Source organism: Hyla sarda, chromosome 1 (assembly GCF_029499605.1).
Source record: "Hyla sarda isolate aHylSar1 chromosome 1, aHylSar1.hap1, whole genome shotgun sequence".
Classification (NCBI taxonomy): domain Eukaryota; kingdom Metazoa; phylum Chordata; class Amphibia; order Anura; family Hylidae; genus Hyla; species Hyla sarda.
The window spans coordinates 609,068,127-609,081,488 of NC_079189.1; the positions used below are offsets into that span (position 1 = coordinate 609,068,127).

A 13,362-nucleotide genomic window follows, 5' to 3' on the forward strand; every position below is an offset into this window, starting at 1 on the left:
CGCCGTAGGGTAAATTAAAGGGGTAAATATCCGATAGGATAGATAAAAGGATTAAAAACCATTTTAACAGGATAGTTGAAGGGAACCAATCATTAGTTTTACAATATTTTATACCATAGGTAGGTTAGCACCGTGTTATACATGGTAAAATCTTTATCCTTATTATCCTCGGGGGACATTTTAGCCCTCAGGGTTGGTGAGGACATGAAGTTATAAGGTCTCCCCCGCTGCTCTGTAAGTAGTTCCCTGGGCGCGGAGCTATACTCGCCTTGACCTTAGTTACGCCTCTGGTGTGATTCCTACCTAGTGGACTCCATGTCTTAGTGAAGTAGAGTCACCAGTCATGTGATCGCTAAACTCTATATCTAGCACAGTAATCGGGTCATTATGACGTGAGAGCTGTATATATTCCGCCCAAACATGCACTTTCGCTAATGGAGCAGAGCGATCATGTGACCAGCGAGTCTGTGTCACTAGGACATGGAGTCGCTGAAGATGAATATGTTAATTGAGGGGTAATTAAAAGTAAGGAGACAGACGGAGGCAGGGGGCGGCCAGCCGGCAATTGACTGAATATAGGCTAAGAACTTCTGGAGCCCATATCGCCGGAACCACTGGACTGGTTTTAGTAATTGAACCCTCTGTGGACTCCTGGTCACCTACACTATAACCTGGTGTATTGGGTTTAGTGTGGGTGATGACAGTTTTCCTCTAATTCCTGAAAGATGTTGACATGACATGTACCTTACACATACATTTGTGATGGTGATCGGTACATGGCCTACATGTGGTATGGCAGATATGTATGCTATAGCACCGTATGCGTGGTATATCAGCTAGAGTAACATATCCATGGTATTATGCTATCATTACGTATGTATGATACAGATGCTATTATAATGTATGCATAGAACAGATGCTATAGTAAAGTATGCAAAGAACAGATGCTATAGTAAAGTATGCAAAGAACAGATGCAACAGTAAAGTATGCATAGAACAGACGCTACAGTAAAGTATGCATAGAACAGATGCTATAGTAAAGTATGCGTAGAACAGATGCAACAGTAAAGTATGCGTAGAACAGATGCTACAGTAAAGTATGCGTAGAATAGATGCTACAGTAAAGTATGCATACAACAGATGCTATAGTAAAGTATGCATAGAACAGATGCTATAGTAAAGTATGCAAAGAACAGATGCTATAGTAAAGTATTCAAAGAACAGATGCTATAATAAAGTATGCAAGGAACAGATGCTATAGTAAAGTATGCAAAGAACAGATGCTATAGTAAAGTATGCATAGAATACATGCTATGATAACATATGCAAGGACTAACACTATAATAACGTATGCATGGTCTAATGCTATAGTAATATATGTTCATGGTATGCTTATGGTGACTGATGCCTGATATATATGCTTTTGGCAAACTACAACTCCCAGCATGTCCCAACAGACAAAGGCTGCAGGCATACAAGACTGCCGCTTCCAACCACATCTTCAGTGTACACTGAGAGGAGCCTCCATATTCTGGATCAGCCTTATCCACATTATTGGTGAATTTAAACCTGCAAAGACCATAGAGGAGCTGCAAAGTGATGCTGAGCATTGGAAAACAAGGCCCAAGGGAGCTAAACACCAGACGCCACTGCTCCGGTCAGAGCCTGTTACAGCTGAACCCCTGTACCTGCGTTCCGACTTCCGTGGCTGCTGCAGGCAGAGCCAACAGACACCTATGACCAGTAATGATTATAACACTGCTCGACAGTCATGTATACGGACCTGACCCTGGCTGAGGCACTCCTCAGTGACCTACCTGCATCCCCCCAGTATTGGCCCCACCGAAACCACTCGGGATGTGCGGACTGCCGTTCATCGGTTGCCCAGAACCAGAGCCGTAGTAGCCAGAGTCATCTGCTGCTGTCCTGAAGGTTACAACTCCCGCCAAATAGGTTAAAGGATGGGGAATATAGACTAAAGGAGAGTAAATATAGGATAGAGGATGGGAAATATAGGCTATAGGAGGGTAAGTATAGGATAGGGAATATAGGCTATAGGAGGGTAAATATAGGATATAGGATGGGGAATATAGGCTATAGGAGGGTAAATATAGGATGGGGAATATAAGCTATAGGAGGGTAAATATAGGATGGGGAATATAAGCTATAGGAGGTAAGTATAGGATAGGGAATATAGGCTATAGGAGGGTAAGTATAGGATAGGGAATATAGGCTATAGGAGGGTAAATATAGGAGCGGGAATATAGGCTAAAGGAGGGTCATTATAGGCTATAGGAAGGGGAATATAGGCTATAGGAGGTTAAATATAGGATATAGGAAGGGGAATATAGGCTATAGGAGGTTAAATATAGGATATAGGAAGGGGAATATAGGCTATAGGAGGGTAAATATAGGATGGGGAATATAAGCTATAGGAGGGTAAATATAGGATGGGGAATATAAGCTATAGGAGGTAAGTATAGGATAGGGAATATAGGCTATAGGAGGGTAAGTATAGGATAGGGAATATAGGCTATAGGAGGGTAAATATAGGAGCGGGAATATAGGCTAAAGGAGGGTCATTATAGGCTATAGGAAGGGGAATATAGGCTATAGGAGGTTAAATATAGGATATAGGAAGGGGAATATAGGCTATAGGAGGTTAAATATAGGATATAGGAAGGGGAATATAGGCTATAGGAGGGTAAATATTAGGGGTGTGAATTGGCAAGAACCTGGCGATACGATACGTATCGCGATACACGTATGACGATACGATATATCGCGATATATCCAGATTCTGTCTCAAAAACGATATATTGCGATTTTTACTCACTCAGTGATACCAAATATGTTTTATTTTTATTATGTTTACATGTTTTTATATAGGAATAGGGGGTGATTTGAACTTTTAATATGGAAGGGGTTAATGTGTGTCTTTTAAAGGAAAACTGTCAGATATTTTCTCCCGCACTATCCACAGTACTGGTGGATGGTGCGGGAGACACTGATTAAAACGAGCCCTACCTTACCTGGATCCGCCCGGCCGTTCACCCGCAATTGTACTTTTATTCTATGTCTATATGTTGCTGTAACTGGCACGGTCGGGGCTCCTGCAGCTTAACTGGCACTGATGTCAGCGCCGCTTATGAATATTCATCCCCCTCTCTTTGCTGCTCCTAACTGGAGGGAGGGGGGGGGGGATGAATATTCATAAGCGGCGCTGACAGTTATCCTTTAAACTTTTATTAAAACATTTTTTTTTATACACTTTATTAGACTTTTAGGAGGAATCATTAGAGTCCTCAGACAGATGAATGGAGTTCTTTTGAATTCCATTACTCTTTGATCCATTGATAGAGCCTTGTCCAGCCAGGATCTATCAATGACAGAGCCACGGGACAGCAGGAAGCAGAGGTAAGCCCTCCGGCTACCTCCACAGTGGATCACCCACCCGCAATCACGCAGCCGGGGGGTGATTCACCCCACTAGCCCACCAGGGAGTATTCACAGGTCCCTTTAGACGCAGCTGTCAACTTTGACAGTGGTGATCTAAAGGGTTACTAGCCAGCCGAGGCCGCAGAGTATGGAGCGGGCACGAGTCCCATTCCATACACTCAGAGCGCCGCTGCGCTTGTCAGGTCCGGCCCTGCTTGCACAACCCGGAAAAATTCACTTGCCCGGCGCCTGGAACTGCATGTCCCGGGCGTCGGGACATACGAATTCCACATCCCTAAAAAGATTGATTCAAAAATATTTTGAATCGATACAGTATCGCCAAAGGAAAAATCTCGATAATCGAGTAAATCGATTTTTTCTTACACCCCAAGTAAATATAGAATAGGGAATATAGGCTATAGGAGGGTAAGTATAAGATATAGGAAGGGGAATATAGGCTATAGGAGGGTAAATATAGGATGGGGAATACAGGCTATAGGAGGGTAAGTATAGGATATAGGAAGGGGAATATAGGCTATAGGAGGGTAAGTATGGGATATATGATGGTGAATATAGGCTGTAGAAGGGTAAATATAGGCTATAGGAGGGGGTAACATAGGCTATATGAGGGGGAACGGCTCTATGAAATTCATAAAGCCATTTCCCCTCATATAATCACTCTTTTCTCCTGTAACCATTCCCCTCATAGACTTATGGTCAGATGAGGAGGCTTCATAGATGATATCTCGGCCTCTCATCACTTCTTATGGGTTTTTCTCATTGATCACAAGATCCAGAACTTTCTGTGCATTTGTCTCTTTCTCTGTCGCCGTCTGTTGTTGTTTCTATTAGCAGCCGCCATTCTCATCGTCTCCTCTTCTTCCCTTCAGGTTTCTCCAATCCAAGATCCTCTGCTGATATCTTCTATATAAGAGAATTCTTCTGGATGACCCATCAACCATGGACAGAGACAGGAACAAGATGGCCGACAGGATCATAAACCTCACCCTACAGATACTCTTCCGGCTTACTGGAGAGGTGAACGATTCTGGGAGTGATGTCACATGACCTCATTCTTATCTATGTAATAACAGATGGATATGACTGGAGAGGTGAGGGATTCTGGGAGTGATGTCACATGACCTCATTCTTATCTATGTAATAACAGATGGATATGACTGGAGAGGTGAGGGATCCTGGGAGTGATGTCACATGACCTCATTCTTATCTATGTAATAACAGATGGATATGACTGGAGAGGTGAGGGATTCTGGGAATGTATGTAGTGATATTAATGTGTCTCTCCATACACAGGATTACACAGTAGTGAAGAAGTCCTCTAGTGGGCGCTGTCGGGCCCCTGTGTGTGAAGGATGGAAAAGAACCCTGAGCCCAATCCCGGGGCCCCCACCTCACTCCCTGATACATGAGGAAATGGATGAACAGAAGATCCTAGAACTCATCAACAAGATGATGGAGCTGCTGACTGGAGAGGTGACCCTGCTGGGAATGCTGGGACATTATACAGTAATGGAGAGGTGACCCTGCTGGGACATTATACAGTAATGGAGGGTTCTGGTGATGACTGGAGAGGTGACCCTGCTGGGAATGCTGGGACATTATACAGTAATGGAGGGGTCTGGTGATGACTGGAGAGGTGACACTGCTGGGACATTATACAGTAATGGAGGGGTCTGGTGATTACTGGAGAGGTGACCCTGCTGGGACATTATACAGTAATGGAGGGGTCTGGTGATGACTGGAGAGGTGACACTGCTGGGACATTATACAGTAATGGAGGGGTCTGGTGATTACTGGAGAGGTGACCCTGCTGGGACATTATACAGTAATGGAGGGGTCTGGTGATGACTGGAGAGGTGACACTGCTGGGAATGCTGGGACATTATACAGTAATGGAGGGGTTTGGTGATGACTGGAGAGGTGACACTGCTGGGACATTATACAGTAATGGAGGGGTCTGGTGATGACTGGAGAGGTGACACTGCTGGGACATTATACAGTAATGGAGGGGTCTGGTGATGACTGGAGAGGTGACACTGCTGGGAATGCTGGGACATTATACAGTAATGGAGGGGTCTGGTGATGACTGGAGAGGTGACCCTGCTGGGACATTATACAGTAATGGAGGGGTCTGGTGATGACTGGAGAGGTGACACTGCTGGGACATTATACAGTAATGGAGGGGTCTGGTGATGACTGGAGAGGTGACACTGCTGGGACATTATACAGTAATGGAGGGGTCTGGTGATGACTGGAGAGGTGACACTGCTGGGACATTATACAGTAATGGAGGGGTCTGGTGATGACTGGAGAGGTGACACTGCTGGGACATTATACAGTAATGGAGGGGTCTGGTGATGACTGGAGAGGTGACCCTGCTGGGACATTATACAGTAATGGAAGGGTCTGGTGATGACTGGAGAGGTGACACTGCTGGGACATTATACAGTAATGGAGGGGTCTGGTGATGACTGGAGAGGTGACACTGCTGGGAATGCTGGGACATTATACAGTAATGGAGGGGTCTGGTGATGACTGGAGAGGTGACACTGCTGGGAATGCTGGGACATTATACAGTAACACCACTGGAGGGGTCGGGGTGATGACTGTATCATTGTGTGTCAGGTTCCTATAAGGTGTCAGGACGTGGCGGTCTATTTCTCCATGGAGGAGTGGGAGTATGTAGAAGGACACAAGGATCAGTACAAGGATCAGGTGATGATGGAGGATCAGCAGCCCCTCACATCACCAGGTAATAGACATGACTATACACACACGTCCTCTCATTATTTGTATGTAAAGAATGAATTCAGTCTCTGTTTGTGTTCCCTACAGTCAGATCCAGTAAGAGAACAGCACCAGAGAGGTGTCCCTGTCCTCTTGATAAGCAGTATATGGAGGACGTTCCTATGGGGAAAGATCTGATCTATATTAATGCTACAGACATAAGGAAAAAAGAAGAGACAGATGTGAGCGGTGATGAGCAGTATAAGGAGGACATTCCTACAGGGAAAGATCTGATCTATATTAATGCTACAGACATAAGGAAAAAAGAAGAGACAGATGTGAGCGGTGATGAGCAGTATAAGGAGGACATTCCTACAGGGAAAGATCTGATCTATATTAATGCTACAGACATAAGGAAAAAAGAAGAGACAGATGTGAGCGGTGATGAGCAGTATAAGGAGGACATTACTACAGGTAACTGCCTAGGTGAGTAATAACCACTAAATGCACAGTAGAGTCACAGTCTTCTCAGCTGTGTGTGGACCATAGGCCACACCTTAAAAAATTTATCAGATAATGGTATATTTTTACAGTTCGGGTCCATACAGACATAATGATGTCAAATATGTTTAGGTGTTTTATCTGTTTTGTAAGGAAAATGTATGCATTTTTTTGTGAAAGTGATGGTTTATGTTTCTTTATAGCGTTAATGGTGTTAAAAACAACTTTTGACGTGTTTCCCAAACATGACGAAAGATTTGATTGCATCGGTAAAACTCTTGAGACCGACTATGATTGCATTTTAACCCCTGACTTTTCGCTTTTTTGGCTTATAACTCACAATCTCATGAGTGAGACCCGATGCTATCATGTGTCAGGGCAGCGTGTCAGAATGTCCTGTTTTTTATTGACATTTAAGGGGAGGTGGGTTACGGATACGACTGTTCCTGTTAAGATGTTTGCAACGTACATTGTGCTATAGCGTTCATGACGACAACTTAGTAGTTAAAACGTGTTGGATAATAAAAATGTGGTGATTGATGAATTTATGGTGGTGTTTCCCAACCAGGGTGCCTTCGGCTGTTTGGGCATGCTGGGAGTTATATTTTTGCAACAGCTGGAGGCATCTTCGTTAGGAACCACTGGTTTATGGAATAATATGTATTAAAGGAGTAGTCCAGTGGTGAACCCAGTGGTGAACAACTTATCCCCTATTCTAAGGATAGGGGATAAGTTGCAGATCGCGGGGGGTCCGACCGCTGGGGCCCCCCGTGATCTCCTGTAAGGAGCCCCGACAGCCCACAGGAAGGGGGCGTGTCGACCTCCGCACGAAGCGGCGGCCAACACGCCCCCTCAATACAACTCTATGGCAGAGCCGAAGCGCTGCCTTCGGCAATCTCCGGCTCTGCCATAGAGATGTATTGAGGGGGCGTGTCGGCCGCCGCTTCGTGCGGAGGTCGACACCCGCTATCTGGCCGGAGAGCCTGGCCCCCGTACAGAGAGATCGCAGGGGGCCCCAGCGGTCGGACTCCCCGCGATCTCAAACTTATCCCCTATCCTTAGGATAGGGGATAAGTTTTTCACCACTGGACTACCCCTTTAAGTCTGCTATAACTATAAAGGAGAAGTGCCTACACTGATAGAGAAGCTCAGAAATCTATACTTATTAGACATCAACGAATTCACACAGGGGAGAAGCCCTTTTCATGTTCAGAATGTGGTAAATGTTTTAATCAGAAATCACAACTCATTAGACATCAAAGAACTCACACAGGGGAAAATCTGTTTTCATGCCCAGAATGTGGGAAATGTTTTACTGCAAAGGCTAGTCTTGTTGATCATCTACGAATTCACACAGGAGAGAAGCCATTCTTATGCCAAGAATGTGGAAAATGTTTTACTAAGAAATCAAGTCTTATTATACATCAAAAAGTTCACATAGGGAAGAAGACATTTTCATGTTCAGAATGTGGGAAATGTTTTTCTCAGAAATCATATCTTGTCAAACATCAAAGAATTCACACAGGGAAGAAGCCATATGCATGTTTAGAATGTGGGAAAGGTTTTTCTCAGAAATCAGATCTTGATTATCATCAAAATGCTCACACAGGGAGGAAGCCATTTTTATGCCTAGAATGTGGAAAATGTTTTAATAGAAAATCACTTCTGATTATACATCAGAAATTTCACGTGGGAGAAAATCCATTTTCTTGTGTAGAATATGGGAAATGTTTTACTCAGAAATCAAATCTTGTTCAACATCAAAGAATTCACACTGGAGAGAAGCCGTTTTTCCTGTTCAAGATGTGGAAAATGTTTTGCTCAAAAATACTATCTTGTTAAACATCAAAGAACTCACAAAGGAGAGAAGCCATTTTCATGTTCAGAATGTGGAAAATGTTTTACTTAGAAATCAGTTCTTATTAAACATCAAAAAGTTCACATACGATTTTTTGCGTGCATAATATGAACAAAGTTAGTTTTAGAAACCAGATCTTATTAAACATTAAAAACTACTCACAGGGGAGAGAAGCCATATTCATACCTGGAATATAAGAAATGTTTTACCAGAAAATAAAGTTTTATTGAACATCAAAGAACTCAGGAGAGAAGCCATTTTCATGTTCAGAATGTGGAAATGTTTTACCCCAAAACCAGGTCTTTTTACACATCAGATAATTCACATGTGGAGAAGCCATTTTTATGCCTAGAATGTGGGAAATGTTTGAAATTGGAAAGAAAAACTTATCAAAAATTTTACACAGGGGAGAAAAAATTTAGAGCATGAAATTATATTTAAAAAATATCTGACATTACCACCAGTTGTCCAGTATCTAAAAAGCAAATAAAATCCAGATAACACATCTATGTATTATCCGTGTGTATAGAATAGTTGGTGTATATATATATATATATATATATATATATATATACACTCATTGACAAGCCATGAGAGGTGACACTTGTGCCCGCAGGATGTCCTGCACATATCACTGAGCTGTTAGTGTCCCTCACTACTAGGGGTGACCGACTGTCATATGTGATCTCTCCCCAGATCATCACACCAACAGGGGGCAGTGTGTAGCTCCAAAGGCAGGACTGAAGCGCTCACCACAAGGCCTCCATACTCCAACCCGATCATTGTCAGATCCCAAACAGATCCTGGATTCATCACTAAATACAATATTGTTCCAGTCTGTAACAGTCCAGGTTTCTGGTTCACAATATCACAGGATGTGGATCCTTTAACCTGTGTGGCTGATGACTCGGACCGTATCAGGGAGCGGAGTCTAAGGTGCCGCTGGTCTTCACCAGAGCCCGCCACAAGGCAGGATGGGCTTGCTGCGGCAGGAGACACCTAGGCCGCTAGCCCTGACATGGCTCGACACAGGTAGCTCGGCTAGGCGAGCTACCGAAAGGATAAGGCAGTAGCGTAGTCAAACGTAGCAGAAGGTCAAGGCAGGCAGCAAAGGTGCTGAGTCTAATAACGTAGCGGAACTTCTGGATACACGGGTAAGGATAACTGTCACGATTCGGCTGGCAGGAGGTGGATCCTCTGTGCCAGAGAGGGATTGGCGTGGACCGTGCTAGTGGACCGGTTCTAAGTTACTACTGGTTTTCACCAGAGCCCGCCGCAAAGCGGGATGGTCTTGCAGCGGCGGTAGTAACCAGGTCGTATCCACTAGCAACGGCTCAACCTCTCTGACTGCTGAAGATAGGCGCGGTACAAGGGAGTAGACAAGAGCAAGGTCGGACGTAGCAGAAGGTCGGGGCAGGCAGCAAGGATCATAGTCAGGGGCAACGGCAGGAGGTCTGGAACACAGGCTAGGAACACACAAGGGAACGCTTTCACTGGCACGATGGCAACAAGATCCGGCGAGGGAGTGCAGGGGAAGTGAGGCATACATAGGGAGTGCACAGGTGAACACACTAATTAGACCAACTGCGCCAATCAGCGGCGCAGTGGCCCTTTAAATCGCAGAGACCCGGCGCGCGCGCGCCCTAGGGAGCGGGGCCGCGCGTGCCGGGACAGGACCGACGGAGAGCGAGTCAGGTACGGGAGCCGGGGTGCGCATCGCGAGCGGGCGCCACCCGCATCGCGAATCGCATCCCGGCTGGGGGCGGTATCGCAGCGCACCCGGTCAGTAGATCTGACCGGGGCGCTGCAGTAGCGAGGATGTTGCGAGCGCTCCGGGGAGGAGCGGGGACCCGGAGCGCTCGGCGTAACAGTACCCCCCCCCCTTGGGTCTCCCCCTCTTCTTGGAGCCTGAGAACCTGAGGACCAGACTTTTGTCTAGGATGTTGTCCTCAGGTTCCCAGGATCTCTCTTCAGGTCCACAGCCCTCCCAATCAACCAAAAAGAATTTTTTCCCTCTGACCGTCTTGGAGGCCAGTATCTCCTTCACGGAGAAGATGTCAGAAGAACCGGAAACAGGAGTGGGAGAAACAAGTTTGGGAGAGAAACGGTTGATGATGAGTGGTTTAAGGAGAGAGACATGAAAGGCATTGGGAATACGAAGAGAAGGAGGAAGAAGAAGTTTGTAAGAGACAGGATTAATTTGGCACAAGACTTTGAAAGGACCAAGATAGCGTGGTCCCAGTTTGTAACTGGGGACACGAAAGCGGACATATTTAGCGGAGAGCCATACCTTGTCTCCGGGGGCAAAAATGGGGGGAGCTCTTCTTTTCTTATCGGCAAACTTTTTCATGCGAGATGAAGCCTGTAAAAGAGAATTTTGGGTCTCTTTCCATATGGTGGAAAGATCACGAGTCACTTCATCCACAGCGGGCAAACCAGAGGACAAGGGAATAGGGAGGGGGGGAAGAGGGTGACGGCCGTACACCACGAAAAATGGGGATTTAGAAGAAGATTCAGAGACTCTGAAGTTGTACGAGAATTCGGCCCATGGTAGAAGATCTGCCCAGTCATCCTGGCGGGAGGAAACAAAATGCCGTAAATAGTCACCCAGGACCTGGTTAATTCTTTCTACTTGCCCATTGGATTGAGGATGATAAGCAGAAGAGAAGTTTAATTTAATCTTGAGTTGTTTACAGAGAGCCCTCCAGAATTTTGACACGAATTGGACGCCTCTATCCGAGACGATCTGCGTGGGCAAACCGTGAAGACGAAAAATGTGTACAAAAAATTGTTTTGCCAACTGAGGCGCTGAAGGAAGACCAGGAAGAGGAATAAAATGTGCCATCTTGGAAAATCGATCAACGACCACCCAAACAACAGTGTTGCCACGGGATGGGGGTAAGTCTGTAATAAAGTCCATACCAATCAGAGACCAAGGCTGTTCGGGGACAGGCAGAGGATGAAGGAGACCAGCAGGCTTCTGGCGAGGAGTCTTATCCCGGGCACAGACAGTACAGGCCCGCACAAAATCAACAACATCCGTCTCCAGAGTCGGCCACCAATAGAAACGAGAGATGAGTTGCAAGGACTTTTTGATGCCCGCATGGCCTGCGAGGTGGGAGGAGTGACCCCATTTAAGAATCCCGAGACGTTGGCGTGGAGAAACGAAGGTCTTCCCTGGAGGAGTTTGCCTGATGGAGGCTGGAGAAGTGGAGATCAGACAGTCAGGAGGAATGATGTGTTGTGGAGAGACCTCTACTTCCGAGGCATCCGAGGAACGAGAGAGAGCATCGGCCCTAATGTTCTTGTCGGCAGGGCGAAAATGAATTTCAAAGTTAAAACGGGCAAAGAACAACGACCACCTGGCCTGGCGAGGATTCAGCCGTTGGGCAGACTGGAGATAGGAGAGATTCTTGTGATCGGTGTAAATGATAACTGGAAATTTTGATCCCTCCAGCAGATGCCTCCATTCCTCAAGTGCCAATTTAATGGCCAGTAGTTCTCGATCCCCGATGGAGTAGTTCCTCTCCGCCGGAGAGAAGGTCCTAGAAAAAAACCCACAAGTAACAGCATGCCCAGAAGAATTTTTTTGTAGAAGGACCGCTCCAGCTCCCACTGAGGAGGCATCAACCTCCAATAGGAAGGGTTTAGATGGGTCAGGTCTGGAGAGCACGGGAGCAGAAGAAAAGGCAGACTTGAGATGTTTAAATGCGTCTTCCGCTTGGGGAGACCAGGACTTAGGATTGGCATTCTTCTTGGTTAAAGCCACGATAGGAGCCACAATAGTGGAAAAATGTGGAATAAATTGTCTGTAATAATTGGCGAACCCCAAAAAACGTTGGATAGCACGGAGTCCGGAGGGGCGTGGCCAATCTAAGACGGCAGAGAGTTTATCTGGATCCATTTGTAGTCCCTGGCCAGAGACCAAGTATCCTAGGAAAGGAAGAGATTGACATTCAAACAGACATTTCTCCATTTTGGCATAAAGTTGATTGTCTCGAAGTCTCTGAAGAACCATGCGGACATGCTGGCGATGTTCTTCTAAGTTGGCAGAAAAAATCAGAATATCGTCCAGATACACAACAACACAGGAATATAAGAGATCACGAAAAATTTCATTAACAAAGTCTTGGAAGACGGCAGGGGCGTTGCACAGGCCAAAGGGCATGACCAGATACTCAAAGTGTCCATCTCTGGTGTTAAATGCAGTTTTCCATTCGTCCCCCTCCCTGATGCGGATGAGATTATAAGCACCTCTTAAGTCCAGTTTGGTAAAGATGTGGGCACCTTGAAGGCGATCAAAGAGTTCTGAGATAAGAGGTAGGGGGTAGCGGTTCTTTACCGTGATTTTATTAAGTCCGCGGTAATCAATGCAAGGACGTAGGGAGCCATCTTTTTTGGACACAAAGAAAAATCCAGCTCCGGCAGGAGAGGAGGATTTGCGGATAAACCCCCTTTTTAAATTTTCCTGGATGTATTCAGACATAGCAAGAGTCTCTGGGGCGGACAGAGGATAAATTCTGCCCCGGGGTGGAGTAGTGCCCGGGAGGAGGTCAATAGGACAGTCATAAGGCCTGTGAGGAGGTAAAGTCTCAGCTTGCTTTTTGCAAAATACGTCAGCATAGTCCATATAAGCCTTAGGGAGACCGGTTACAGGGGGAACCACAGGGTCACGGCAGGGAGTACTGGGAACCGGTTTAAGACAGTCCTTGAAACAAGAAGTACCCCAGTTCTTGATCTCTCCTGTGGACCAATCAAGGGTTGGGGAATGGCGTTGAAGCCACGGTAGTCCAAGGAGAATTTCGGAAGTGCAATTG

The 13,362-nt window shown here is 45.8% G+C and overlaps 1 protein-coding gene across 1 annotated transcript in view; it reads left to right on the forward strand.

The window, feature by feature from the left end:
- The window catches only part of LOC130298005 (zinc finger protein 436-like), a 30,622-nt gene extending 24,156 nt beyond the window's left edge, over positions 1-6,466 (forward strand). Inside the window, exons 4-7 of the transcript XR_008849732.1 lie at positions 4,329-4,476; positions 4,753-4,932; positions 6,085-6,211; positions 6,295-6,466. The gene's annotated coding sequence lies outside the window, so the exon portion shown is untranslated. The remainder of the gene's footprint in view (positions 1-4,328; positions 4,477-4,752; positions 4,933-6,084; positions 6,212-6,294) is intronic.
- Positions 6,467-13,362: the final 6,896 nt, after the last annotated feature.